The sequence below is a fragment of the Plectropomus leopardus genome, chromosome 14, assembly GCF_026936395.1.
Source record: "Plectropomus leopardus strain MGB_pleo_1.0 chromosome 14, ASM2693639v1, whole genome shotgun sequence".
In the NCBI taxonomy this organism is placed as follows: Eukaryota; Metazoa; Chordata; class Actinopteri; order Perciformes; family Serranidae; genus Plectropomus; species Plectropomus leopardus.
The window spans coordinates 30,449,149-30,461,615 of NC_142189.1; positions in this window are offsets into that span (position 1 = coordinate 30,449,149).

Here is a 12,467-nt window from a genome sequence, read left to right on the forward strand (position 1 = left end):
TAGCTAGCTATCATATCCATGTTTCAGTCTCCCACACACTCTTTTCTTCTCTGGCTCTCTCCATCCCTCTTGTAGCCCTCTCAGTTTGCCCTCTACCTCCCACTCTTCACCTCAGCGTTAATGCAACACGCATCACTGTGGAGGCGGCAGGGAGAGCGAGAAAGAGAAAGAAAGAGCAACAATGGATACTCACATACTGTACAGTGCAATTTAAAAGCATCGTCATCGGCAGCATCATTTGGCCATACGCAGCTGTGTGGAAAAACAAGCTCTATTTTTTGTTATTAAGCAATGTTAACAACAATCGGTGGTATCATGATGTACCTTTTTTTGAGTCCTCCTATCTGAATGACATAAAAGCTAGCTGTTACATATGCTGTAGCAAACACTCCTAGAGTGGAATCCTCTGCTGCACAGACAGTGATGTTTTTTTGTTTCCATTTGGTGTTGAATAAACAGAAAAGGAAGAACAGAGTGATTAGTTTGAGCAGCAGCCACCACCTACAGAAACACAAACTTCATCCAAATTAAAAAAAATAAAAAATCGAAGGAAGACAGTGTCATCATGCTACCCACATTGTTTGACTGACACATTGAGAGATTGATCTCTTGAAATCTTGTGAAACACAGCAGTAAACACTGCATAAGAGACTGCATACCTCTGCCAAGGCTGCATGTTGTCAGCACAGTTGCCACATGATAATGTTGGCATTGTTTGTTTCTGCAAACCATGGATATGTTACATTTGCATGTTTCATGCGGATCATATTTCAATGGCAATCTCTTCAGATTTCAGTCCTGGCTGATTTGGCGACACCTGTAGTTACTGGTGATTATTCCATCATTCTGTGAGCAACCGTGATTTGATTTTATTATGCACACAGCTTGAGACTACAAACAGCGGGGCACAGTTAAAGTTGGAGGTGTGCAGCCTGTACTCTGCAGCTTTTCATCTAAAGGCCCAGACACACTAAAAACCCCCATCAAACCCCCATCAGAGAACTAGAAGCGACGGAAGCCCCTTGTATCGCTGCACATCACGGTGTTTCCACCAAAAAGTTGCACATTAACTGCCAATCAGAAAGATTTCATTCACGGACGGGCTCCACGGCCATCATTCAACATGCTGAATCAGCAGAAAAAAAGCAGATGAGGGTTGACGCAGGTCAACGTTGCAGGACACAGGGCCACAGACGCTCATCATTAGCCCAACTTTGACTGTTGGCTGGTGTGTCAGGGCCAGCTCACTGTGGCCGCTGCTGACTGCACATCTCTCCCTTCAATATTTCAAACTGCTCTGCTGTCAAAAAATGCTTGCCTCATTGACACGCCATCCATCATTCCTTTCACCCCAACATCAGCACAGGTACGACATCACTTTACCATGACACGTATGAAACACACCCAAATGTAACATATTTGTGGTTTGCAGAAATGTAAAATGCCAACGTGTTACCCCAGAGATCACTGTTTGTGTCATGTGAAACCAAAAGTCAACACTGTCTCATTTGAATTCATTTACATAAGTTTGTTTTCCTCTAAACTAACCAGGTAGTGTGGGCAGCAAAACCTAACCTGAACCTACTGGTAGGTTAAGCAGGTCCCTTCTAACCCATATCTATGGGGCTGATAACCACTGGTAACACCCATTGAATCATGTGATAATATTTGACATGTGGAAAGTTAGTCATCCTCACTGATTTACAACCATGTTATTATTTCACTGGTTCTTCACCTAACCAAATCCAGTTGATTATTTATTCATTTATTTGCAAGGTTGCTTATAGTTGATATGTTTTCTAAATTTGGACACAATTTCACATAATATTTAAAAGTTACAGCATTTTATTTAAAATAGGCCACAGCTATAGGAATTGGAAACCATTTGGACTATCAAAAAAAATAATTATTTTTTCCCAGGATCATCCAAATATGGATCACCCACAATATGTGGCAGGTGATCCAGAATATCACAGGCTATAAAAGCAGGAGGGCCCCCATTATGTGTAAAGCCATGTTGCCAGATGAGCTTAACACCTTTTATGCTCGCTTTGATCTTCTCAACAAAGACTCAGCTGCCAAGTCTACTCTGCCTCCAGAGGACCGGTCACTGTCAGTGTTCACAGAGGATGTAAGAAAAGAGATGATGAGAATGAATATGAGAAAAGCTGCTGGGCCTGATATCCCTGGCCGTGTACTAAGAACATGTGCCAACCAGCTAGTAAATGTCATTAGGGACATTTTCAAATGGGACCCATTATGCTTTTCCATATATTGTTAAATTGAAGGATTATCATATAAATTGTGGCCAGAGTTTCAAATAATTGAGCAAAGCATTCAGGCAGGTCATGGAGTTTAGCGCTGCTACTGTTGATTTCAGCTGATATAATGAAAGCCCTCATCTGCTGATGGCCAGCTGATTCACCTCTAAGCATCTGATTCACTTAACTCACTAGCGCCGCCTTATTTAAGCTGCTGTAGCCTGTCTGACTTGATCAATGTCGTTGTTGTCATTGATGCCTGCTCTTTGGGGTTTTTTTGTTAATGTTTCGCTGCTGCTCTCTCTGGCTCAGGCTTTCCTCGTATGCACAGGAAGGGCAGGAATGTATTGTTCCTGCTTAATGCTTTCCACGTGAGCACATGGGTGGCAGGGGGACCCCAGAACAGAGCCATACCACCAAATATCAATAACTGCAAAATTATAAATATTTATAACTGTGAATAAAGCTTAATATAAAAGCTGCTAAGAAGTGTTTTTCTTGACTATGTGGTCCTGACTGAAATTAGGTACACGTGCATAGAGTTAATCCCTGTGAGCAAAAACCTCAGATTTTCCACTGATCTAAATGCTCCATTTTTTAACAGTTTTTATTTACTCTTGCTACAGTAAAATGACCTAATGAACCAGATTTCTTCATGCTCCAGACAGCTGCATTACGTAGCCTACACTGCTACATGTGGCCACATGCTACCATCAAGCAAACATGTGATCTTGATGGCAGATGGTGTAAATTTCTCCCAATTTCAGATCATATTCCTGCTGGAACATAGCTGGTTGTGTTCAGAAGTTTTCATGTTTTTTTTTGTCAAAAATGCTCCCATTCCCTGTTACAGCCAATTCCCAGCTGCGAGTACACTACTACATACTAATGTCAGGCAAACATGTAAACCTGATTGCAGCTGTTGTGAATGTCTTCCAGATTTCTGATTAGATTCCTACTGAAACATGTCCAGTTGTGTCTTTAAAGTTAGTTTTTATTGGTGATTTTTCAAAATAGAAAGTGTCGACTTTTTTGTTAGAGTCATTCTCCTGGCTGTGAGTAAACTGCTACATGTAGCTGCTAACGTCAGGCAAACATGTTTAACGCCAATGTTTTTGGCTCATCTTCATGCTGGAATATGTGGAGATGTGTGAAGAAGTTTTCATTAATGATTTTTTACCGTAAAAAGTGCCCCCCATTCCTTGTTACAGCCAATTCCCAGTTGCAAGTACAATGCGACATGTATCTATTGGTGCTTTTCCACTTCATGGTACCGGTTCTACTCTACTCTACTCTACTCTCCCTTTTTTGGATTTCCATTAGGAAAAAGCACCTGGTAGCTGGTACCACCTTTTTAGCACCTGCTCTCCTGGGGTTCCAAAAACAGCCGACCGGCTACTAAGAAGTACTAAAAGGTGACGTGGACACACTGCAGACCACTGATTGGTCAGAGAGAAATGTTTCTGTGTCATCAATGCATTGCACACATGGCATACCCTGAATAGCGCAAACAGCATAGCTATTGAAGCAGCCGCAGTTTCATATAATTTTTTTTCTTTCCCAAAATGGCAACTAGAAAGATCACACTGTGGACGCACATGGAGGTGCAAACGTCCCGCATAATATACTTATTTACTCGAAACAAGCGTTTCCAGTGAGTGCGAGTCTGTGTATACGTAGTTTGAATTATGGGGGAGCTAAGGGGAGCTCAACTCCCCTGAGATGTTCACGGGGAGCTATAAAAATGGTTCACCTTTGTGTTTCAGAATATATATTTTCTGCACATGCAGATTCCTGAAATAATTAAAAATAGAAGTAATATGTCAATGTTGTGTATTTATTCGCTCATTACACTCCATTTTTGAACATCTGTCTCCACTATTTAACATCCGTGTTTATTCCGGCTGCAGTGAAGCGGTGCTGTACTCAACTTCCTACATTTATGTAGTCACCTGAACTCCTTATCATCTGACAGAAGGAACAGAGAGAGAGATGAAATGTTACCAGCGGATATTGTAGAATTTATTTCGCAGTAACCCTGTTACTGACCGCGTGCTGCCGCACAATTTATGAATGTTACATGCTGCAGAAGTGGTGCACACCGGAAAATGGGGCTCTCCCAAAGTGGAAGTGTCCCACGGCGTCACTATGACGACCACCTACACTGAGCTGGTACTATCTTCTAATGGAAAATGACCCCCAGAAAAGTACCCGATAGCAGAGGCGAGTAGTTTAGAGTTTTTGGGGAAACATATAAACTTGGTTGACCATGTTGCAAATTCTCTGCAATTTCAACTCATATTCCTGCTTGTACATGTCCAGCTGTGTTTAGAAGTTTTTATTCATGATTTGTTACAGTGGAAAATGCCACTATTCTTCATTAGAGTCATTTAGGCTGCAATGATGGTGCAGTGTGTAGAGATTCAGAACACCCGCTTATAGTGACCAATGAAATCAGAGCTTTTTCAGGAGGGGCCTTAAAGAGACGGTGAATACAGGTGTTCCAGCACAAACATATGAGGAAAATAAAATGTTTTTGACTATTAAGGCAAGGAAGTAATTTGGAGTAGAAACCTCAAATACAAGTATGAACCTGCTTCAAGACAGCCATCATCACTCTTAGTCTGCAGTGTCTAGTCTAAATGACTATGGCCCTGTGGCACACCACCATTCTAATAAAGTATTTTGTGAAAGTGGATCTCCAGCACATCAAAAACAACATCTCAGCCAACCTGGATCCTCACCAGATTGGATACAGAGCCAACAGATCCACAGCGGATACCATTTCCACTGCCCTCCACTCAGCCCCCACACATCTTGAAATGAACACCTTCATCAGAATGCTGTTTGTTGATTTCATCTCAACATTAAACACAATCTCCCCTATGAAGCTGACTGATAAACTTACTACGTTCTGCAACTTGATATTGGACTTCCTTACAAACAGACCACAGTCAGTTTTGATTGATGGTCACATCTCCTCCCACTCTAGTGTTGTACATTGGAGTGCCCCAGGGCTGTGTGCTCAGCCCCCTCCTGTTCACGCTGTACTCCTACGACTCCAGCCCCTAACATGGAGAGAACTCTGTTGCAAAGTTTTCGCGACACCACCATTATCGGCCAGATTACATACAATGACACTTAGTGTCAGGAGGAAATCAGAGTGGTTCACAGAAAACAACCTACTCGTCAACTTCAGCAAAACCAAGGAACTAATCATTGATTTTAGAAAAGAGGAGGCAGACAGAAGACACACTCTGTCTACATTAATGTAGCTGAGGTGAAGCAAGTGAGCAGTTTTAGGTTCCTATGAATCAGCATTACAGAGGACCTGACATGGTCATCAAACATCTCCATACTGATGAAAAAAGCATTGACAAAACTGGATTTCTAACAGAAAATAAAGAAACGGCAAAGTAACCCTGCCCAGTTTTTGTTAACTGTAATAATACACACACACGTATACATAATTTTAATGCAATAATTCAAGCTTGCTATATACAGTATACAGTATATGGCTTAAATTGATTAATATTTGTTTAATAATAAAATGTTAATAATACAATAAAAAAATAATAAATGTTAAATAATAAGGGGGGAAAAAAAACCCAATCACTGTGGTGCCGCATGTGTGAGTTTGACAGACAGAGTGACAGAGAGAGGAGAAGAACAGGTGGAAGGTGGACTATTGCACAATTTTTTTCTGAAAGCTTGGCTTTTATTAACTTACTCCAAGTGGTGCTTTGACAATTGCTGATGTTTTAATACTAGGTGGAACATACATACTTGTAGGAAAAACATTTCCAATATAATTATTATTTCCATCTCACATTATGAGGTTGCTTCAATATAGGAAGAAAAAAATGCCAGATGGAAAGCTATGGCAGGCCTTACGTAGCCCGCAGGCTGCCAGTAGGCAATGGGTCGGTGGAGTTGCAGGCAGATAAAAGAGAATCAAGAGGAAACAAGAGGAGTAATTTTTTCTGATATTACAGTCTGCTGTCCAGGGGGTGTGGAGCAGATGTCAAATGGCAAAAACTTCAATAAACTTCCACTTTCCATTTTATCTTTCTTGTCTTAAGAATTTAACGTTTATCTCATGTAACTATTTTTTCATATTGGAAGTTAGACCTCCTGTTGCTAAACAATCTGATATTATCCACTGAATAAAACCTGATGAACTGAATTAAAATGAAATAAACAGATTCATTAATGACAATAATATTATGATATTGGTTATTATGTTGTGCGGTTGGCATAACATATAAATTAATGTATATTTTAGTTTTGCCTTGAAAAGTCTTTCGTTCTTTGGTCCCAGTTCACATTGTGTGTGTGTGGAACATGGAGGGGTCTGTGTATGTGTATCTGTACCCCTTTTTACACAGAGTTTGTGCTATTAGGTCACCATGATGTCTCTTCTTTATGCCTCATTTGCATTTCTATCCAGAACTAAACAATGGTAGCATCATGCTGCTCCAGTGTTTGACTTTAGACAGCATGCCAGCATTGCAGATCCAAAAGAGGCATGACAGGAGTGACGTTTCACACAACAGCATAGGCCTCTAATGTGCAACACTAAAAATGGCTTGACATGGCAATAACAATCATTTACCGTCCCTGTTGTATGTCAGCTGATCTCGTCCTCTGCTCGGAGGGTAAAAGAACTCCGGAATCTTATTATTTTCCCAATCGACAGAAATTTACATCTCCAATTTTGTCTTTGAGTTAGCAGCTTACTGCTATCAGCCGGTTTTTAAATCTCCCGCAGTGGGTTGCACGCATAACACACCATCAAAACACCACACCCATCCTGCCCATAGTCCCATCCTGCCAGCTGTCTCTTTAACACAAACATTGTTTTGCCAGACAATTCTGTCCTCCTATTTCACGACAGTAGCTTTTATACAGAACAGCAAGGCAGCATGACAGCACCATATCTCCTGTCGTGAAAAGGCAGTGTAAAACGTGTTTGAGCACAGCTACGTCACCCTCCCACTTGCTAAAGGATTCACCAACCATACTGACATGTCAGTCCACAATCAGCCTCCTTTGCTTCGTGGCCTGAAGGCGGAAGTCCAAACAAATTTGCTAAGTTAGTGATAAGCTAGCTATCAAATATTATGCTAAAATCATAGATTATAATAAAAGAGAGATGGTTAAAGTTAGGGTGAGGGTAATGGGAAGGCTTCAGTTCGTTACTTATGCTTATGCTGAGCAAGCAATTAGCTGGCTATGAAGTACTGGCTTAAAAGCAAGTTGAGGTTAGGGTAATGGGAAGGCTACATCTTGTTACTTACAAAATGAATCACGTCTTCATGTATTCTGAACCATAAAGTGGATTATCGCTACATTTAGTCTCATATTTATTCACTACAGTGAATCAATGTAACATGGGTCAGAAAACTTTTGTGTTGGTGGCTTTGTCCAGTCTGTTCTCACTCTAAACTCTCTTCTGCATCCAACTGAAACACGATCAGGCAGAAGCGGTGGTGTTTTAATTATACGCTGGCAGACGGCTGCCTGGCACCAGGCGAGTCCGAATGTAATGCCAACAGGCGGCTTCTCTTGAAAACGTGGCCAGACGGAACTGGTCACTGAAGGAGAGTGTCAAGTAACATCACCGCTGGTAACAACGTAATATAAGGAGCGCAAGTGCACCTCTAGAGCGGGCAGGTGGGGAAGTGAATGGGTCCAACAAACAACAGAAGTTTGTGCGGGAGTCTGAAGTTTGCTTCCTGTGTGGATGTGAGTTTTTTTCTACACCCTACCATGTGCCTCTTTTGCCTAAACCTAGCCATCCATGACTTTTGCCTAATCCAAACCACTGTGACAGTCCACTTTGGTCGCCATGTGCTCATATTGTGTAAACATAAGAACCACGTGGCGTCGTCCCATTATGTGCATGAAAGAGCAGCACCATGTGACAAGTTGGGATGAGAACGTGTTGGTTTGTCTCGTACTAGTGGTGGGCATGGTCTATAGGGGCGTGTTGTGTACACTACACCAACTTGAGGCTTCAAAACTGTAGTCCACAAACCAATGGGTGATGTCACAATGGGTGCGTCCACTCCTTTTATACTGTCTATGACAGAAATGCAGGGAAACACACTGAAAATTGTACGGGCTTTTTGAAACTCAGTTTCAATTGTGCGCTGTAGCTGGTCTTGTTAAAATTGAGCCAGTCGTTTCCATGATGTTGTGTGTGATTGACAGAGACAGAGACTGACTCACACTCCCTTTTATTATGCCTGTTCGCTATGTGAGCTCAAGTGGTGTTGACTCTGTGAGCGTGTGTGTGTGTGTGTGTGTGTGTGTGTGTGTGTGTGTTGGAGAGAAAGACAGACAGGAGATAGAGAGAGGCAAGTAGAGACAGGAAGAAAGATCTCAGTCAATACCGTGAAAAATACATTTTCTGAAAGAAAAACAGTGAGTTGGTCTGAAAATCTGTGGCTGGATTTTTTTTAGACTGCACAGCTTGGTGTGTCCACACTGGACAGCTGAGCATGTTATATTTGATAAGACCAACAGCTGTGAGAACATGAAGCCTGACAGTAATCAAGTTCAAGCTCATGTTTGTTTCTTCCTGTTTTCTGAGGTTTTATTTGCAATTTAGGGTAAATGGTACACCTTAACGTATGGCCAGCAGCTTTGGGTTGTCCCCTAACCTTAACAAGGATCAGCTGGTAGGGCCATTTAAATCCAAACCACAATGAGAACATAGGTCCATTGAACTATGATCCAAACTGCAATAATTATCTAAACCAACCAGGTTGTTTTTGTGCCTAAACCGGTTCAAACTTTAACCTTCTAATTTCTGGGGGAATGCCACCAACCCGCCCACTGCTTAAGTGCACATAAATTCATTGTCATAAATTGTCTCCCATTCATCCAATATTCATTCATTATTCCGGATGGTATTCCATGTCTCGAAGGCTATATGTTCTGACTGTTTCAGATCTTGGACACAGACTGTTCACACAGGTTTTTTTGCAAGTGATCAGATCAGATTTCCAGACATCAGTCTTTCTACCATGGTTGCCATGGTAACGATGTAGGTGTCAGTAACTACGTAGCAAGGCTGGTGACATGGCTTTCCAATGGCGTGTTGGATCTAGACATGCCAAAAAATGGTTTCTAGCTGGCAGTCTAAATAAACTCTAAGGGGTCGCTTCTTTTATAGTCTCTCTACACAGCAACAGTTCTTGCATGAAACGTTCAAGTTTTGTTGCAGTTTGACCTTTTGTTCACACAGTAACAGCGTTTTGGGGGCCTGAAAACACAAACTTTTGAAACGGGGTTCCACAGCGTAATCTCCTGAAAATGAAACCTCTTCTTTCGCCGTGTAAACTGGAAAAGCACGGATCCTGTGAGAACAGTGATGTTCCGGCCGCACTTTGCGCATGTTTGTGGTGTTCTTCTATGATGTGTCATTACAAAGTTACACTGCCAACTACTGGCCTGACATGCATACTACAGCGTTTTTCAGCTGTTTTTATGGATCCATGTACACGAGGATCGTTTTTGCACAATGTTATCATATGAACATGGATTTTTTTTAAAACACAAAGGAAAGACTTCTCCGTTTTCAGTAGGGCCGTTCTCATCTAAACATGGCTTAAGTGTCTTTTCATTTCAGACTCAGCTGTGCCTACCTGCCCACGATAACCCCTTTCCCAACAGCCCAACCATCTGACCTGCCCCTCCACTGAGCTCTGCTGTTTCCCACTTCCCCAATTTCCTTTAAATTCAAAAATATCAACTGGGGAATGGGACAGGGCCTGTACAGAGGGGCAAGTACAAACAGCAGATTCCAACCTTGAAATTTCTTTAGTACAACTGGTTGATGCACACTTACTTGTCAACTACTAAAATACACAGATTTTACAATAAAATTCCAGAAGTTTGTGTGGCCTTCTACGAGGGACGTTTATACACTGCATACAGGAATATAAAATGATAAGAACTTTTTAGGATGAAGTTGTTTGTATGACTGATAAAAGCCTGTCTTTATAGGTAGCGAAGGCTGTTATTTGGGGATTGAATCCATCTGATCTTCTTTGGAGGAAAAAATAATAATTCAAATGAACTGATGTGTTTACTGCAGGCAAAACTGTAGTTATGATTTTACTGGAAGAAAAAAAATATCTAGAATTGGGGGCTTGAATCAAGAAAAGGTATGTAGGGTCAATAATTTTTATGGAAAAAATGTTATATATTACATAAATACATGTAAACTGAATTTGTATGAAAAGTTTTGGGGACCCTCACATATTTTTTGGAACATGGCGACTTGGGGAAAGTACTGATACAAGGAGACCATCTGAATGAATTATGACAAATTGTGAAGTTTGTCTGATATATTGCAGGCTCTTTTATATTGTATATTTTTTATATTTCTATATTAGCTTCTTTTTAGCTAATGTACTTGTTACAAGTGAGAAGCTGGGGTGGGTGTAAGGGAAGGTTACATGCTTCTTTTGATGTAGTGCACTGTATTCTATGTGAAAATAATAAGCTAACAGTAAGCAGAAAGGCAGAAAAGGTACAGATATGATTAGTGTGTGTGAGAACTGAAAGGTTATAACCAGTCTATGTAATATGGATTCAGTTATGTTTTGCACATGAATCATTGCAGTTTATAAGTGACTGTTTAATGGTGTATGATAAATTATATATGTTAAATATGTATATGTGAATCATGCTGTATATGAACTCTTTCTTCTCTCCATCAGTCGTGTCTATCTCCATCAAGAAAAAACTTCATTGTGTTTGAACAGGCAACTGCTGCACTCATTCACTGCTTGGTTTATTATCATCACTAAGGAATTTTGAAAGACAGTCAAATCCTGCAGCCTGCTCCTGGTAAACAAATGAATCACCTCACCCAAATGCTCTGTGTCTATTTCAGCTAAAACAGAGGAGAGTGGCTGTGTTCAGAGAGCAGATAAAAGACAAAGTACTGGCTAGGAAGTACCACAGTAGGCTTCTGGCACAGCATATGGTGGCCTGTAACTGACACAAATACCACGAATCACATTTTCACAGAAAGCGCAGTGAGCTCGCCAAGTAGAGCGGTGATCGGAAAGAAATGTCTAGTGAAACATGGAACATTTATCATACAGTTTAGCAGAACAAAAAGAAAGCTTTTTAGGGACTTTGGGGTCTTTAACATGCTATGTTGCAATGACTAGTGTGACTCCTAAACTGGCTGATAAAATATGATCATGTCTTACAGTGCATAGTATATCTTGGAAGCTACACTGTCAATAGTTTTATATTTCATTTAGAATAGATCAAATAACTATATGTAATGTGAACTGGGTTTCTCATAATGATGAATCTGCAGGGAATTAGCAGTCAACTGCAGATTCGCCCAGCTCTGCAAAGCATTTTAGTGTCTTTTAGCTCTTTGTTTTGGTTTTACAGTCCACAAACTCAGCTCCTGATCAACCTGGTTTAACAGCAGCAGCAGGTATCCAAACCGCAAAAAATACCTCAGATTGACCCCTTCAGCAGCCCAGAACAGAAGTCGAACCAAGCCAAAGGCTAGAGCCCCATTCCCACTACAAAAAACCCCAAAAAACACTAATACCTGCTAACATCAAGCTGAAAGGAATCAGCTAGCATTTAAACCTGCATCAAATGACTCTGTAGTAGTCATGGGTATTTATCAGCCTTTCTTTCTGCATCTGCATATTACACTCTGGCTATTTTTCTGCGTCTGCTGTTGACCTTCCAGGATGCCCCAACCGTGATGTCAACAAAAGCACATGTTGGGATTGTGCTGCATGTGGTTATGTTTTGACAACAAAAGCACATGGCAACCAAAGCTGAGAAAACAACAAATGTGCTTGCTGCCACAGATGGTTAGATTTAGGAGAATGACACACATAATAAGGTGCAGGAAAAGAAAGTCACAGCATGTGCCATCCAGCGGCGTGTCATAACACCCCGAGCCGTTCTGTCCAGTCACATTCCAAACTGACGCCATCTGGAGGCATGTCATACAGACACGAAAGGTGGCTTGTTGTTTTGGGATCTTCCGCCAAAATCACTGCAAGCGCTTTTGTAGTCATTTTTGACCATTCAAAGCGCTTTCACATTACGAATCACATTCACCCATTCACACACACATTCACACACGGGTGGCTGAGGCTTCTGTCCAAGGTGCCATGTGCTACTTGGTTTTTGAACCATTCACAC